Source organism: Panicum virgatum, chromosome 2N (assembly GCF_016808335.1).
Source record: "Panicum virgatum strain AP13 chromosome 2N, P.virgatum_v5, whole genome shotgun sequence".
NCBI lineage: Eukaryota > Viridiplantae > Streptophyta > Magnoliopsida > Poales > Poaceae > Panicum > Panicum virgatum.
In genome coordinates this window covers 57,250,563-57,268,015 of record NC_053146.1, presented here as the reverse complement: position 1 = coordinate 57,268,015, position 17,453 = coordinate 57,250,563, and the positions used below count along the sequence as shown (strand labels likewise).

General features: G+C 44.7%; 1 pseudogene; it reads left to right on the top strand.

Moving 5' to 3' along the window:
- The first annotated feature begins 251 nt into the window (after window positions 1-251).
- Window positions 252-3,398, top strand: LOC120662803 (annotated as a pseudogene).
- Window positions 3,399-17,453: the final 14,055 nt, after the last annotated feature.

Here is a 17,453-nt window from a genome sequence, read left to right as displayed (position 1 = left end):
ATATTTCGATGTGATTTTGATGTGATGGAAAATTTGAAAATTTTGAAGAAATAGGAGGGAAGTGAACACAGGCCTTTTGTATCGCTGGTATCAACGGCTTCGACTGGCGCACCTACCAGTGCATCTACAGGGCCCAGGAGGGGGAAGTACAAGAGGTACATACTAGCTGCCATATGCTTTATGCCTCTTACATACTTTATATATATTTTGTTATAAACTAAAACCTTTCACATTCATGCTTTCATGAAGGAATGGTGGATTTGGTACCCATTGGACCATACAAGATTCTAGAGGCTTACGGCGCCTTGGGCTTCACGGTTTACCCAGCCGCTGGCACCGATGCCATCGAAGAAGGTTGGAGTGTTATTATGGAGGATGATGAAATTGAGGAATACACACAAACCATTGATGGAGGCCTTGGCCGCAAGTTGGAGATCACATACTTGGTGATGCCCAACGCCATTGAGACCCATGTTGGGGTCAGGTTGAACCTCAAAGACCTCGGTTCGGGAAGCCGAGCCGTGTATGGTAGCATCAAGGCAAGCACCATTGACTATGGGAGCAATAGCGTCCATCTCTTCAGTTGTTAGTTGTTACCGAGGGAGGAGCTTAATTATCTTTTCCCTGTGGCTCCGCATGCATTCTTCCACTGAGTCCACATGTGATTGCATTGCCCTATCGTCGACATTTCAAACTCCATGTAGAGGTGGACCTAAGAGTAATCACAACCTGCGACAGCCAAGAAGAGGATAAGAATTTGAAATTCTGTCTAGAATTCACCCGTAGAGTTACGAGTCAAGAAAGAGAAGTTGATGGTGATCAAGTTGAAGTGAACATCACCTGGTACCTATATAGGGTAATGTAGTGAGCATCACCTGTACCTAGATGTTGAAGGGAACATCACCTCTACCTGGAACGGAGGTAGAAGATGACTATAAGTGAAGGGATGTGCCACATGTATGTTTGCAAATCATCATATATTACATAATATTTCCTTTTCTGTTTGAACTGATCATGTCGTTGGGTGAGAGGGAATCAAGAATAACGAAAGTTAGCAACGCTTGCGTGAATATAACACGACGCTCAATGCTCCATCAATCCTCCAGCTCGTTGTCTAAAATTCCATCTGACGTCTAACAATCTCCACTGAGGACCACTCACGCCTGACGCCTAGCAGGTTACAGTTGAGCTCTTTTGTATATTGAAAATCAGATAAACAGTTGCACCTCGTGTTAGTTATGTTCTGCTCTAATTTATGACTCAAGGAAATGAAGGAGCTGCACTTACTTTCTAGGATTTTCTTATGGGGGTATAGAAGTTAATGCCTTCTGTATATCTGCTTTTTCTTAGGTGCTGTAATATAATTACATGGTAGCTGTTTGTGGTGATGTTATTAGAGTTAAGACTAAATATCTGTGTGAATGGTCTAGCTATATTTTTTTGCTCATTGGGAAAGGCAGATTATCAAACTTCTCTTCGATGTGGTAACGTTCTAAAGTCCAGTAACAATTAATTTTGGTTCAGTTTGCTGCATTGTCTCTATTTTAAACGAGATCTTCTCTCATTACCTCACATGTATGCATTCATTATGTAATCTTCTGCACCCAACTACATATTGGTAGCATTACATACAGATAAAAAGGTTGAAGTTGGACTATCATCTTGCTTGATATTATTGTTACTAAGTGGACATGTGCTTATTGATTGAATCTGAGAGTGGATTCCATGAAGCCCAGGATTCTTCCTACTTACACAAATTCCTGGAACAGTTCCGATCCTTTTTTTTTCAACTTTATGAGTTATATGACAACAACAAATATTAGGATCTTCTGAAACGCTATGCTGGGTTATAACATATTTAATTTTCCCCCGCTCATATTCAGATTCTGGAGGAAAGTGACTACACCTCTATTAATGGGAATCAGACATAAAGAAATCAGGTCATTAACTTTATTCTAGTGTGACTCTGAGTCGTGATTTTTTTTATGGAATCAGCATGATGCTCACTTCTCCGACTCTTTTTCAGGGTGGAGAAAAATATCTTGCTTCTTTAGAATATCATTTGACATCAAGGACCACTCCATTGAGTTTGCTGAAAACCACATTGTCAACTGTGCTGAATTTCTTGTTCGAGCGTCCATGATGTATGTCCTTTTTTTCAGTTGAGAATAATTTTCTGTCAAGCTCACCTGCCCTTGCCACTTCTATTAGTATGTTTTACTGGACACTTTTGACTCTTTCTTCCTATTGTATTTGAAGTGGTGGCACGTTCTCAGATGGTTGGGGCTCGTGTGATATCGAAGAGAGAAAAGGTTTAAGAAACAAAACCATGACATTCCCAGCACAGCTGAAACCAGAGCTAAGAACAAGGCTTGCCAGGTAAGGAAGAGTTCAACACTTCTCCACATTTTTTTTTCTCGTTTACTTGATGCACCCTCCAGTTTGTGCTGTAGCTTGAACAAAGCGGAAATTCGTTCTTGAGGTTTGTTTATATGAGAACTTCCAGTCTTCCACACACCAGTTATTGAATAACACAGTGATACTAGGATGTAATAAAGACAAACAGAGAGCTGATGACCTATTTCCAATCATCAAAGAAAGAATGCCATCATATCTTATGTCGTGGGTAAATTTTTTGGTTCAAGATGGCACCAACCAAAGCACCATTATGAGATCAATGCTGATTTTGAAAGACCTAAGGAGCTTTGCCCACAGATTCTTGCTAGATTTATAGTCACCCAAGTTCAATGGAATCTTGCAGGAATGAATGCACCATGCTACCATCTGACTTCCAACTTTAGATATTGACATCATTTTTGGTATGACCGTATACTGATTACATTTGTAGTGTGTGCATACTTTGTTTTTTTCCCCTATTCTCTATAGTACTTTGTTTCCTGACCTACATTTAAAATAACTCAGTTTGATATATTTTTGTCAGAAAAATCCTTGGAAATAGGTTTTGACCATGTCTATTGTGTCTTAATTGAAATTTTGCATCAACTTTTTTTTATTGCGTGACTCCAAGCGACATTTCATATTTGAACCCATAATCATTCTTGTTGTAAATATCACTAGGATCTTCTTGGCATTGGAAATAACCGTCCAGGATGAGATGTCGAAGAACCTTGATGACAGTTTTGGTTCAGATACGACCTCTTCCACTACTGCCAGAGACAGATATGGCAAAACCAAAGGTATTATTGCCTTATACTGGGCTATATTTGTCCTATCAGGCCCATAATGGAACATAAACATGAGCTGATGCAAACATATGGATACTGCAAGGTGATCACTCTTTTTTGGATGGTAGAGTAGTATGTAAATGATGTGTATTGGCTTTTATATGGGTGTCTCTGTTGAAGCAGCTAGCTGTATGGCACCTCAGCTGGTGCGTGGAGGCATGTTTGTTCGTTTTGGCATTGAAGTTTCTGGAGTTACAAGCACTACTACAAAAACAATTTGTAGGAACACCCCGGTTTTTTTTCAAGGACGGACCAAAATTCCACCCGTTCCTACAAATAGAGTGGGGTTACTGTAGCATCCGATCCACCCCTAGAAAAGTATTTTTAGGGGCAGATCACTCCCTCACCCGCTCCTAAAAATGAGCGCCATTTTTAGGGGCGGTTCATGGCTTCACCCGCCCCTAAAAAGAGCATTTTTAGGGGCGGGTGACGCCATGAACGGCCCCCTAAAAATGGTGGCATTTGTTTGGGCGGGTCATGACCTCACCTATTCCTACAAATCCAATTTTAGGGGCGGGTGATGGCATGACCCGCCCCTACAAATGGTTCCACGAAAAAAAAAATTCATAACTTTTTCATAGGATCTCGGATGAAGTCAAACTTTATACCAAAACTGAAGAGAATTACGAGATCTAAAACTTTGTAGTTGACAACTTTTCATTTAAGGTCATATAATGTTCCAAAAAATTATTACAAGTTCTCTAATAACTATAACTATATAGTATCTCATATAACTCAAGTCATACTTTGAACTTTACACAAACTTCACCTTTATATACACTGAAATATACTTGGCATATTTTTTTATGTTTCTATAGTTCACAATAACTATAGTGTAGAAGTTTCATATTTTTAATTTGTTTTTCTATATGTAATCAATTAAATAAATTTTCAGATAAAATAGAAAAATATTTTTAGGGACGGGTGGTGGCATCACCCGCCCCTGCAAATCAATTTCAGAGTTAATATAGAACAATAGCATACCTTGAACAGTCACAAGTGTGGTGATAAGAAAGGTACGCGCGAGGCTAGAGGTAGGTGGTTCGAATCCTAGTTTATGCAAGTGTGCATATCTCGTCAAAAAAATTGTAACTCGATAGGAGAGGGGCTTGTGGTGGTGGCCAGTTAGTAGATATATTTTTTTTATTATTTTGTTGTTTTGAGTTTTTTTTTCTATTTTTTCATGTTCTGAAAAATGATTTGTAGGAGCGGGTCATGGGCTCACCCGCCCCTACAAATCGATTTGTAAATCGATTTGTAGGGGCAGGTGAGGCCATGACCTGCCCCTACAAATCCGATTTGTAGGGGCAGGTGAGCCCATGATCCGTCCCTACAAATCTGATTTTTAGTTGCGAAAACTAGGAGCGGGTATCACGGCTCCTTGCCCGTGGCCCATTGGGAACAAGAATTACCTGCGACCGGCATCATACATGTCACACTCTGAAATTGTTGGATTTCAGGATGTGATTAAAAATAAAAATAAAACAATAATTTTCTTATAATTTTAAAATTTTCCCAACATTTATTTTTCTTACAAGGAATTTAGTAGAAAAAAATAAATAAATGGTTGTCTTCTAAAATATATAATGTCTTGCATTCATGCTGCTTGCATTTATTTTATTGTTTGTTGTTCAATTTAAATTTGAGTTTAAGTTGAATTTGTTTGCCTTTGTTTCAAATTAAAACAAAAAAAGAGAGAGGAAAATCTTTCTCCCCTTTCCCTTTTTCAGCCCAGCCGGCCCAAACTCCCTCTCCCCTTCCTCTTTTCTTTTTCCTTCCCACAGCCCATACCCAGCCGGCCCACTCCCTTTTTCTGGCCCAATCCGCGCCCTTCCACCTCTCTACCACCGACAGGCGGGCCCCACCTGTCGGGACCGTCTCCCTCCCGTGGTCGACCGGGACTCGACCCCGAGTTCGGCCGGCGCACGTCCCCGTCCGCGCCTTGGCGCGCACGCCAAGTCTCGCCCCCGGCCCCCTTAAATGGCGCCGCGGCCTCCCTCCTTTACCCTCCCTGACGCCGCCATCTCTGTCTCGCACAAACCCTAACCCTAGCTCGCGCCGCCTTCTTGGTCGAGCTTGACCGCGCCGCCGCTGTCTCGCCGTTTCACCGCCTTCCGATTCTGAAAGAGCGCCTCCGGAGCTCCGCCCTGTGGTGAGGACCCTCATCGTCCCGGAGCCAGGCACTAGCACGCCGCCGCGGAGCACCTCGCCTTGCTCGTCGAAGCCCTACACAGACCCAGTCTTCGCGTTCCCGTTGCCTCCGCTCGCTCCCAGGACAAGCTGCACCCAAAACCGAGCTCCGGAACACCGAAAACGGTGAAGTCCAGCGAGCCGCCGCCGCTCGTCGCCGAGCGCCGCCGCCGGCCAGCAAAACCAGCACCGCCGCCCAACCCCCTATCCCCCCAGAGCCGTTCGATCGAGAATCAAAGGCTCAGATCGGATCTAGAAATCGGTCAACCAAACCATACCGATCAACCCTCGCCCTTTTCAAAAGAGACCCTCTATTTCTACAAAATTAACCCGCAGTCCACAACACTTCAAAGATATTAACAAATCAGTTCTTTCTTTTCCGTTTGAGCCCTTGAACTTTTCTAAAATCTAACCCGCCATCCAAGGAGCTCTGTTTTGCATGCTAGCCCCTAAAGATAGGTGTAATTATGTTTTAGTCCCTGTTTTCTTCAAATTTAGCCCTAGAAGTTTAAAACTCTTACAATCAAGCCCCTGGAACCTTATTTTAGCCATAACTTTCTCGTTTTAACTCCGTTTTCGATGATTCTTATGCTCACGTGATCCTTGCAACATGTGCAATAGCTTTGCCACCTTGTTATCCTCTGCAAATCTTATCTGCTAGCCCTTAACTCCTTGGTTAACCGCGACTAGGTCCCTGCAACCTTGTTTCTTCCATAGTTTCCATGTTTTAGCTCCGTTTTAGTTCGTTTTTGTTGCATTAGTTTTGTTTTAGCGTAAGCTATCGTTTAGTAGTGTCGTTGTACCGTAGTTTATATTTTAAAATTAAATATAAATTTAATTTGATTAATAATCTCTAAACTAGTTTTTCTGATAAAAAAATTGATTAATATCAACTGAAATGTGTTTACAATTTTAATTTGTTAGTTCAACATGAATCATATAAAGTTATGCGTTTAGATGCTCTCACAGATCTGTTCCCTAATTAATTGTTTAATTAGTGTAATTTCTACATAGACAATTAAATATAAAATTTGACTAAGTTTTACTTCATTTTTATAAATGCAAATGTAATATGAGTTAGTTATAATCAAGGATATTTCTTTTTAAATGTCCTTCACTTGTGGTTTCTAATTAAAATAGATAAAGTTTTTCTTTGATAACACAAATCTTCTAATAGCTGTTTCTTTTCAACAATAGCTCCGTTTTCTGTGTTTCTTGCGTTCTCGTGTACGTAGCAGCGAGGCCTATCGTTTAGTGCTTTTTTTTAAAGCCTTTCTTTTATGTTGGTGTACTGTTCTTAGTTGTACTTGTTGTTTGCTTTGTATGTTTGCTCGGTAATTGCTTCGAGTAGAAGGATCGTTGTTGAAGCTTGAAGAAAAGAATTGCAAGTGAGCAAGAGCAGTGAAGAGCAGTAAGAGTAGCTTTTCGTTGGAAAAAAGCAAGTGACCCTAACCATACTTCTGTCTATGCTTATTTACAAGATTATATGTTTTAATTGGAACATGGAGAACCACCCAGGAAAACAGTACAACCACAATACTATATGGCTCTGGTCTTGGCTAAGTAATTAGATGAACTATATGTGGTGTTGGGGTGGCTAGCTTGGTGGTGTTTGGGTTTGTGTGGTGGAGCAGGTGAAGGAAGCTGTGTCTTCTGAGGGACTGCAATTGTAGGGACCAACACTTACATATAGGGAGTCTTTGGAAAGGCCTCGTAGCGTCCCTATGCAACCATACCTCGGAAGTGTGGTATTGTGCCCGATCAGCACATGCGTGGTTGGGTTCAAAGTTCTTCGGAACTTTTACGCGAATTGTGGTGAAAGTGTACAACCTCTGCATAGTTAAAACTAACCGGCTTGGACCCTCACATGATTAATAAACTTAAAGATGGATATAAATCACATTCTAGTTATTTTTTGTGGCCTTACTGAGTACCAACCATAAGTGTACTCACCCTTGCTTACTGCTGCTCAGAAGGGAAAGTTGCTGTGAAGTCTTTTGGAGATTATGCTGAGTTCTAGGCGTACGCTACCCCCAGTCGATTGTCTGTGAAGTTTGAAGCCTTCGTTTCCAGGATAAGCTATATAACTTTAATAGTCTTTTATTTGTTTTAGTTTTCTTTTTCGTGATACTGTTACTGATTATTCACTTATAATGTCTCTATATGTATGTAACTTGATCCTGTCATATATATAGCTATGCATTCGATTTCGTACTTAAAACCGGGTGTGACAGAAGTGGTATCAGAGCTGTATCGACTGTAGGACGTAAGCCTAGATAGCAATGGTCGCTTCCTAAGGTCTATTTTGTCACAAAAGCAATTCCTACTTGTAACACCCGGTTTATGAAAGGACATAAACCGAGCAATCATATACGTGCCAGGATCAATTCACACGTATATACAACAGAATGAACAATATATTACAGTACATATCACGTAAAAAGATATAATAAAGCGAATATGAATGTTATTTATTACATTAATGACAAAATGTCTGATACAGTGGAAGCGTAAAATACATATACGAAGTCTCTCGGAAGCTGGGCACCACAGGGACGTCGACTGGGAGACGAACGCCTAGAAGTCCTCGGACTCCTGGTAGCTCTGGGTGAACTCCCTCGCGTCGGCAGGAATTGAGCAGCAGTAGAGTATCCCCAAAAAGGACAAGAGGAAAGAGAGTAGAGAAGGCAAGTGTGAGTACACAACTTGTACTCAACAAGTATAACACAAACTATGAGGCTCTAAGGTTGGCTGACTCAACTGCATTAGCTTTTAAGTCTTGGCAAAATTTTATTAAAGCTAATTACTACAAGTTGATGATTTACCACAAACCCAGTTACATAGTAATTAATCAAAATTAAATTATGAACTACTGAGAACCAAACCAAACCACCCGGGGAAACCCTCCTAACCAAAGGAAGATAACCCCACTAATCAAAAGGAGGATCTGGGCCGCTCATGACCGTGAGCACGGCTATTATACCAGTTTTACACTCTGCAGAGGTTGCACATCTTTACCCACAAGTCGTGAGCTATACTAGTTGTTCATCACACTTCCTTAGGTGAGATGACTAGCAAACTCACTACGAGGCCGTTACAAATGACCACGTTGGTAAGGTGTAACCGCTAAGGAATCAGGCTCCGCAACGATGGGGCCCACCTCGAGGGGGTACAAGATAATACAGACCAAGCCTCGTAGCGCAGGGACCATTGAAGCTCACCCTTCCTCTTGCCCCGTCGGTAAGTTACTCCCGAACCAAAATGGCCTAATTAGTAAGCCAAGACCGTCCCATTCCAGTCTTGTGGTAGCGCTGTTGTCCTAGGTTGTCGCTCTATGAACCGGTTCTTATGGAGAGTGGCCAAGCAAGCAGTAAGCACCGTGCTGGCCCCCTAAACCATGTTTCTAGAAAAACCATTTTATAACAAGACGTGAGCCACTCAAACGGGCCACTCCCAGAATTAAGTTGCATATACCATTAATCAAATTAATTAAAAAGGACCAAGTGTGTTATAGCGCGACACCTAGCACAACTAACCAAAATGCAACCCAAGGGATATATATGAAGGATATAAAGTGGCTAGGAAAGTCCTTATAGGCATACAGTATTAAAATACAGTATGAAAATGTATTTAAAGGTGATGGGTGTTGTTCATGTTATACTTGCCTTCCTCAAAGTTCTCCTGCTGCTCAAATTGCTCTGAAGATAGCTCCTGGTACTCCTCAGATGGATCAACGTCTACTCACGATCGCAATGCCAAAACAAGTCCACTACATACACATACAAGCAAAAAAGGCAAACACTAAGAAATAGTACAACAATACATAAAAATAGCAAACAAAACTAAGGTAGAACTGTTCTACGTGTTACAACGATCGCGTGGACATAAAGAACGCATAAAACGGAGCTAGAACGCGAAAACTAGGCTTAAAACAAGATCTAAGGGCTAAACTGTAAGAAAAACAGAGTCCTAGGGGCTTCTGCGCAAAAACCAAGGACCTATACATAATGAAAGGGTAGATCTAGGGTCTAACACACAAAAACAGCAGGTCTGGATGGCGGGTTCGATTTTAAAGGAACTTAGGGGCTAAAGCGCTAAAAACTGGGCCTAACTGTAATTTCTTTTGAACAGTCTTGGAGCGCGGGTTGATTTCAAAAGAGTTCAGGGACTCTTTAGGAAAAGCGCCAGGCCGAAGGGGTACGCGTAGATCTGATCCGTTGGATCTAGATCTAAAGGCTTAGGACGAAGGGGTATGATGAATCTAATCTGGGTCGCTGTTTCCAGATCGGGCGGCCAGGGTTAGCTCGCGGGGGCGGTGGCGGCGCTGGGTCGCCGGAGATCCAGGTCCCGCGGCGGCGCATCACCGAGAACTCGTCGGAGATGGCCAATCCGGTGCACCAGGGCTCGGTTCGTCCTGCGGTTTGGCCCAGGAGCATGAGCGTGACATGCGTAAACCACTGGAGGCAAACAGGGAGGCGGCTCGGGGCTCGGAGCGGCGTGCGCGGTGGCGGTGGCGGGTCTGCGCGGCGGCGCTCGCCGGAGTGCGAGCATTCCGATCCTGGGGTGGTCTACGGGCTCTAGGGTCTAGCGTAAAAGAGAGAGAGGATCGGGGTGTGGCTCACCGAGGGCTCGGGATGCCGGATGCGTGACGCAGGGAGGTCGGTGGCGAGGTCGAGCGGCGGGTCCGGCGCGGCGCACGGGAGCAGGTCGCTGCGGGATGTGGCGGCGATGGTGTGGTGAGGTGGGTGCGTAGGGGTCCGCGCGGGTGGTTAAAAAGGGCAAGGCCGGGGATCTCGGCGCCTGGGTTCGGGAAGGAAGGCCGGCGGGGATCATGGCGAGGAGTTGCTGCGCGGCGATTTCGGCGGGAACGACGGAGCTGACAGGCGGGCCTAGTTGGTCAGCGAAGGCGAGCCGCGGTGCGCTGGGCTCGGGCATGTGCGGGGCAGGCCGAGCGGGGACGCGGGAGGCGGGCTGTGCGCGCGAACGGGGAGGCATGCGAAAGCGGCTCGCTGGGCCAGAAGAGGAGGAGGGGCGCGTGCGTGACGCGGCCGGGCTGAGCGCGCGGAGGGAGAGCAAGAGGGAAGCGGTGCTGGCCCGTGCGGGGAAGGGAGAGAGGAGGAAAAGGCTGGGCCGGCCAACTGGGCTGCTAGGCCAGTTTTGGGTGGAGAGAAGGTTTTGGGCTTAGCTGATGCGGGCCTGAGCGGGTTGGGTTGGTTAGGGTGTTGGGTTGTTTTCTTCTTTTCTTTTCTGGTTTCTCTCATATTTTCTTTTCCAAACACACTCAAACTATTTGAATTTCAAACACAAGTTTGAATTAAAACCCTATGCACCCAACCAAAATAAAAACCATGCACCAGCATGAATGCACAAACAATTTCAAACCTAGAGAAAATTTTAATTACTTATGAAACAAAATTAGATTAAATGCAAGACTAATTATAATAAACCTTAGAAAATTAAATAAAGCCAATTAAATTTATTATCAAATGCTGGAATTTAAATTAGTGTGTTACAAATCCTACCCCCTTACAGGAATCTCGTCCCGAGATTCTGGGCTGGCTAGCAAAGAGATCCGGATAGGGCTGGAATTTAAAAACGGGGTGTTACAACTCCTACCCCCTTACAGGAATCTCGTCCTTGAGATTCAGCTGGACTGGCTAGCAAAGAGAGACAAGGATGGGATTAAGCTCTACGCACACCTGAGTCAGGATCTCATACCCATATGATGAGAGTTGGAAGCATGTCGAATCTCTTGGTACTCTTTTGGTCCCTTCTTAGTTCGCTTACGCTTTGTACGATCACTGCACACTGGTATCACCTGCTGCTGATCCTGATCATTCTAGGCATCCTGTGCTACCGGTGACAGGCGTTTCTGTGGACAACTTTTGGCATAATGACCTTTTTGCCCGCATTTGTAGCACATGCGGTGGTGGTGAATGGTGCTACTTGGTTGAATCACATTCATAGTGATAGTCAACCCATCAATATAATCATAGAGTTCTTGGTTCTTGACCTGTGTATCTCTAGAGTACTCAGGATCCTTTCTCTTCTGGATGGTCTGTAGATCATCGACCGATGGGGAGTCAAGGAAAAGGGAATCCTCTGCTAGCTGCTCTTGATGAGACATCTTTCTCTTTATACTGGAGAACAACCTCTGGTTCCTCCTAGTTGTGACTTCATCTTCAGTCGCACGAACTTGACGATAAGGAATGCCATAGAATTGGCAACACGGACAAGCTTTCTCACCATTTTTCGGGTGGTATGTTGTTTGCGAAGACTGATCTTGTACCGTTATCGGCTGCTCCACGGAAACTGTTGCATGAACACCATCACCCATTGCACTGTCTCCAAGGCCTTTTTGTTCTGCCGACATCTGAGCTGGGATAAAAGGAAGCATAGATTGGTAAGGTCAAAGAAGAGAGAAAACCCCACTATGTAAGATTCTATTTTATTTAGACAACACTGCCCATGCATCATTGCTGCTAACTCCTGATAGGTGTTACATAAATCCGAAAAAAGGATATATAGCATAACTCTTCTGCCTCGTCTTGAGAGATTCTCAAATTCTCCTGTACTATCTGTAGGCCGGGGTGTCACATCCCTACCCCCTTACAGAAACCGACATCCTCGTCGGTGAATCCCTGGATATCACATCCTCTTCGCACTTTCCTTCTTCTCAACAAGCAAGACAGGAGAAACCCAAGGCAGGATAAGGTAGAGGGAATAGAGTGTATGGTTTTACCCCCAACGATCTAACTCAATTTTATTACTTAATTCAAATTTAACTTAAGAGTCGATTTACATTTGAACAAGTTCAACAGCTAAATTATGCAATCAACCAAAAATCCAAATCAAACATTTGCATAATAACAAGCATTCAAAAGTTCATTCTTTAGTCGAGTTTAACACACAACTCGACTAACACAACGCGTCGCAGAATGTTCTATCGTGCTATTATAAAGGGGTCATTTAGCTTACACTTATGATGGTCGGTCGACTTACTTCTGGCCAAAATCTACGGAAACTAATTCTATAGAGAGAAATCAAGGCAAGACGAGTAAAAATCTTGGAATTTCAAGGAATCTAATAGCAAAATAGTTTCAGCAGACAAGGCTAGAGAAAATAAGACCTAAAACTCGTCCAGTTCTATCTAGGCTTTCGTCCTACAGTCGATATAGCTTTGATACCAATCTGTAACACCCGGTTTATGAAAGGACATAAATCGAGCAGTCATATACGTGCCAGGATCAAGTCACACATATATACAACAGAACAAACAATATATCACAGCACATATCACGTAAAAAGATATAATAAAGCGAATACGAATGTTATTTATTACATTAATGACAAAATGTCTGATACAGCGGAAGCGTAAAATACATATACGAGTCTCTCGGAATCTGGGCACCACATGGACGTCGACTGGGAGACGAACGCCTAGAAGTCCTCGTACTCCTGGTAGCTATGGGTGAACTCCCTCGCGTCGGCAGGAACTGAGCAGCAGTAGAGTATCACCAAAAAGGACAAGAGGAAAAAGTGTAGAGAAGGCAAGTGTGAGTACACAATTTGTACTCAACAAGTATAACACAAACTATGAGGCTCTAAGGTTGGCTGACTCAACTGCATTAGCTTTTAAGTCTTGGCAAAATTTTATTAAAGCTAATTACTACAAGTTGATGATTTACCACAAACCCAGTTACATAGTAATTAATCAAAATTAAATTATGAACTACTGAGAACCAAACCAAACCACCCGGGGAAACCCTCCTAACCAAAGGAAGATAACCCCACTAATCAAAAGGAGGATCTGGGCCGCTCATGACCGTGAGCACGGCTAGTATACTAGTTTTACACTCTGCAGAGGTTGCACATCTTTACCCACAAGTCGTGAGCTACACTAGTTGTTCATCACACTTCCTTAGGTGAGATGACTAGCAAACTCACTACGAGGCCGTTACAAATGACCACATTGGTAAGGTGTAACCGCTAAGGAATCAGGCTCCGCAACGATGGGGCCCACCTCGAGGGGGTACAAGATAACACCGACCAAGCCTCGTAGCGCAGGGACCATTGAAGCTCACCCTTCCTCTTGCCCCGTCGGTAAGTTACTCCCGAACCAAAATGACCTAATTAGTAAGCCAAGACCATCCCATTCCAGTCTTGTGGTAGCGCTGTTGTCTCAGGTTGTCGCTCTATGAACCGGCCCTTATGGAGAGTGGCCAACCAAGCAGTAAGCACCGTGCTGGCCCCCCTAAACCATGTTTCTAGAAAAACCATTTTATAACGAGACGTAAGCCACTCAAACGGGCCACTCCCAGAATTAAGTTGCATATACCATTAATCAAATTAATTAAAAAGGACCAAGTGTGTAATAGCGCGGTACCTAGCACAACTAACCAAAATGCAACCCAAGGGATATATATGAAGGATATAAAGTGGCTAGGAAAGTCCTTATAGGCATACAATATTAAAATGCAGTATGAAAATATATTTAAAGGTGATGGGTGTTGTGCATGTTATACTTGCCTTCCTCAAAGTTCTCCTACAACTCAAACTGCTCTGAAGATTGCTCCTGGTACTCCTCAGATGGATCAACGTCTACTCACGATCGCAACGCCAAAACAAGTCTAGTACATACACATACATGCAAACAAAGGCAAACACTAAGAAACAGTACAACAATACATAAAAACAGCAAACAAAACTAAGCTAGAACTGTTCTACGTGTTACAATGATCGCTTGGACATAAAGAACGCCTAAAACGGAGCTAGAACGCGAAAACTAGGCTTAAAATAAGATCTATGGGCTAAACTGTAAGAAAAACAGAGTCCTAGGGGCTTGTGCGCAAAAACCATGGACCTATATGTAATTAAAGGGTAGATCTAGGGTCTAACACGCAAAAACAGCAGGTCTGGATGGCGGGTTGGATTTTAAAGGAACTCAGGGGCTAAAGCGCTAAAAACTGGGCCTAACTGTAATTTCTTTTGAACAGGCTTGGAGCGCGGGTTGATTTCAAAAGAGTTCAGGGACTCTTTAGTAAAAGTGCCAGGCCGAAGGGGTACGCGTAGATCTGATCTGTTGGATCTAGATCTAAAGGCTTATGACGAAGGGGTTTGATGAATCTAATCTGGGCCGCTGTTTCCAGATCGGGCGGCCAGGGTTAGCTCGCGGGGGCGGTGGCGGCGCTGGGTCGCCAGAGATCCAGGTCCCGCGGCGGCGCTTCACCGAGAACTCGTCAGAGATGGCCAATCCGGTGCACCAGGGCTCGGTTCGTCCTGCGGTTTGGCCTAGGAGCATGAGCGCGACATGCGTAAACCACTGGGGGCAACAGGGAAGCGGCTCGGGGCTCGGAGCGGCGTGCGCGGTGGCGGTGGCGGGTCTGTGCGGTGGCGCTCGCCGGAGTGCGAGCGTTCCGATCCTGGGGTGGTCTACGGGCTCTAGGGTCTAGCGCAAGAGAGAGAGAGGATCGGGGTCTGGCTCACCGAGGGCTCGGGACGGCGGATGCGTGATGCAGGGTGGTCGGCGGCGAGGTCGAGCGGCGGGTCCGGCGCGGCGCACGGGAGCAGGTCACTGCGGGATGTGGCGGCGATGGTGTGGTGAGGTGGGTGTGCAGGGGTCTACGCGGGTGGTTAAAAAGGGCAAGGCCGGGGATCTCGGCGCCTGGGTTCGGGAAGGAAGGCCGGCGGGGATCATGGCGAGGAGTTGCTGCGCGGCGATTTCGGCGGGAACAACGGAGCTGACAGGCGGGCCCGGTTCGTCAGCGAAGGCGAGCACGCGGTGCGCTGGGCTCGGGCGTGTGCGGGGCAGGCCGAGCGGGGACGCGGGAGGCGGGCCGTGCACGCGAGCGGGGAGGCGTGCGGAAGCGGCTCGCTAGGCTAGAAGAGGAGGGGCGCGTGTAGGGATCGATGGACCAAGAGGGGGGGTGAATTGGGCCTTTTTCAATTTCTAAAACGAAGTAAAGCAACCTTAACCTATGCAATGCTAGTAAGGCACCAATTCACCAACCGGATAACTAAGCTACTACACAAGCTAAGAGAGATAAAAAGAGAAGTAAAGCCTAGCAAGGTAGAGCTAAGTTATGATCTCTAAGTCAAGCACATGAATGAATTGCATGAAAGAAAATGCTTGAATAAAGAGAGTGGACAAGAGACGACCGGATTTTTTTCCGTGGTATCGATGTGTTGGCACACACCCCTAATCCACGTTGTGACACTCACAAAGAGTCTTGTCACCTCCCAAGTCACCGAGACAAGGGCGCTCACTAAGAGTCTCCGTTCACCATCCCGGCGTGGTGGAGATCAAGCCACGTACAATCTTCTTCTCCGGCCTCCCACAATCCTTGGCAAGCTCCGCGAGAAACACCTCGATCACCAAGATCGCCTAGGTGATGCCAATCACCAAGAGTAACAAGCTAAGGCCTTCACTTGAGCAAGAACCGATCACCAAGAACGGATGCACACTAGCTTCTCTCTACTCAAGTCCTTAATCTTGCTTCTTGATTGATTGAATGCACAAGTATGTGAATGATGAAGCTCAAGGTGGCTCTTGACTATAGTATTGAGTGTATGGATGTTGCCTGGTGTCAAGAGTAGCAAAATGACCCATTGGAGGGGTATATATAGGTAGCTCACACGAATAGAGCCGTTGGAGAAAAGCTGCCAGAAAACTGCGTAGCGCCGGTTAATCCGACGTACCTCCAATAGTCATCGTCGGTTTAACCGATGAATGTAAACTGCCCCTTCTGAAAACTAGCCGTTACAACTTGGGCAGATTAACCGACGTATCATCGGTTTAACCGGTGAGTGTAGTTGTCCACTGATCAACTGAAAAATCAAGTCTCTGGACAACTGCACCGACGTTAACTCAAACCTATCGTCGGTTTAATCGGTGAGTACAACTTCTGAAGTCCTTGGAAAAACCATCTCACTGGTCAATTGCACCGACGTCCCATTTCAAACATCGTCGGTTTAACCGGTGTATAGAACTTGAAATACCCTGGAAAAACCAACTCTGCACTAATGCACCGACGTTAAATTCAAACACGTCGGTTTAACCAGTGTATTGACTTGTCCAGACTCTGCTGACTTCGTTTAACCGACGTATAGAAAATAGAGGTCGTCGGTTAAACCGGTGTATAGACTTTTTCTGATTTTGTCTTTTCTGATTTGAGTCTTGAATGAAATCCAAATATTCTTGAGATATAGTTTGAGAACCACTTATTTGAACTTCTAGAAACCTGAGTGACCATTGTGTGCATCCATTTTCAAATGACCATGTCCATGCTCAAGTTACTTAGCCTTAACCCCTCTTAATAGTGCGATAACTACAAAACTATAAAACCTATACTAACCTAAGTGTCCTTCTCAACCTTATGACACTTAGGACTAGAAAGATCCTTAGTCTTGACATATATAAGAGTTGAATACCGAGATCGCCTTTTTGAATAATGAAATTTAGGGGCCTCTTTTGACATATGACCAAATGAGCGATAATGATCTATTAAGCTGCACAAACTCATTAGTCACAATAATGGTTGTCATTAATCACCGAAACATACCTTGAGGGCCTAGATGCTTACAATCTCTCCCTTTTTGGTGATTGATGACAACACAAACATAAATAACGAGAGAGCGAGAAAGATAAAGCAAGATAAACACAAGCAAACTCGAAAAAAAGGACCAAAGAGCTCAACGGCTCAAACGAAATCCATAGATATGTCTCAAAGCACGGCATACTCAAGCGACAAAAGTACATATCCATGAACTAACACCAAATGTGATACAAAGAATCAAAGTCCTGATAACTACGAGCTCTCTCTAGCTCTACCCTCCCCCTAACGGGTCGTGCTGTCGTGGTACGGCGAGGAAGCGGTCCGGGTCGTCGTCGTCGTCGTCGGACGGAGAACCCTCACCCTCGGTGACAGACGGGAGCTGCTGGTCTGGGTCTGAGCTCACTGGGGGAGTGACTGTCGTGGAGGCTCTCGTGCTGGCACTGCCTGGTAGAGGATCCGTAGA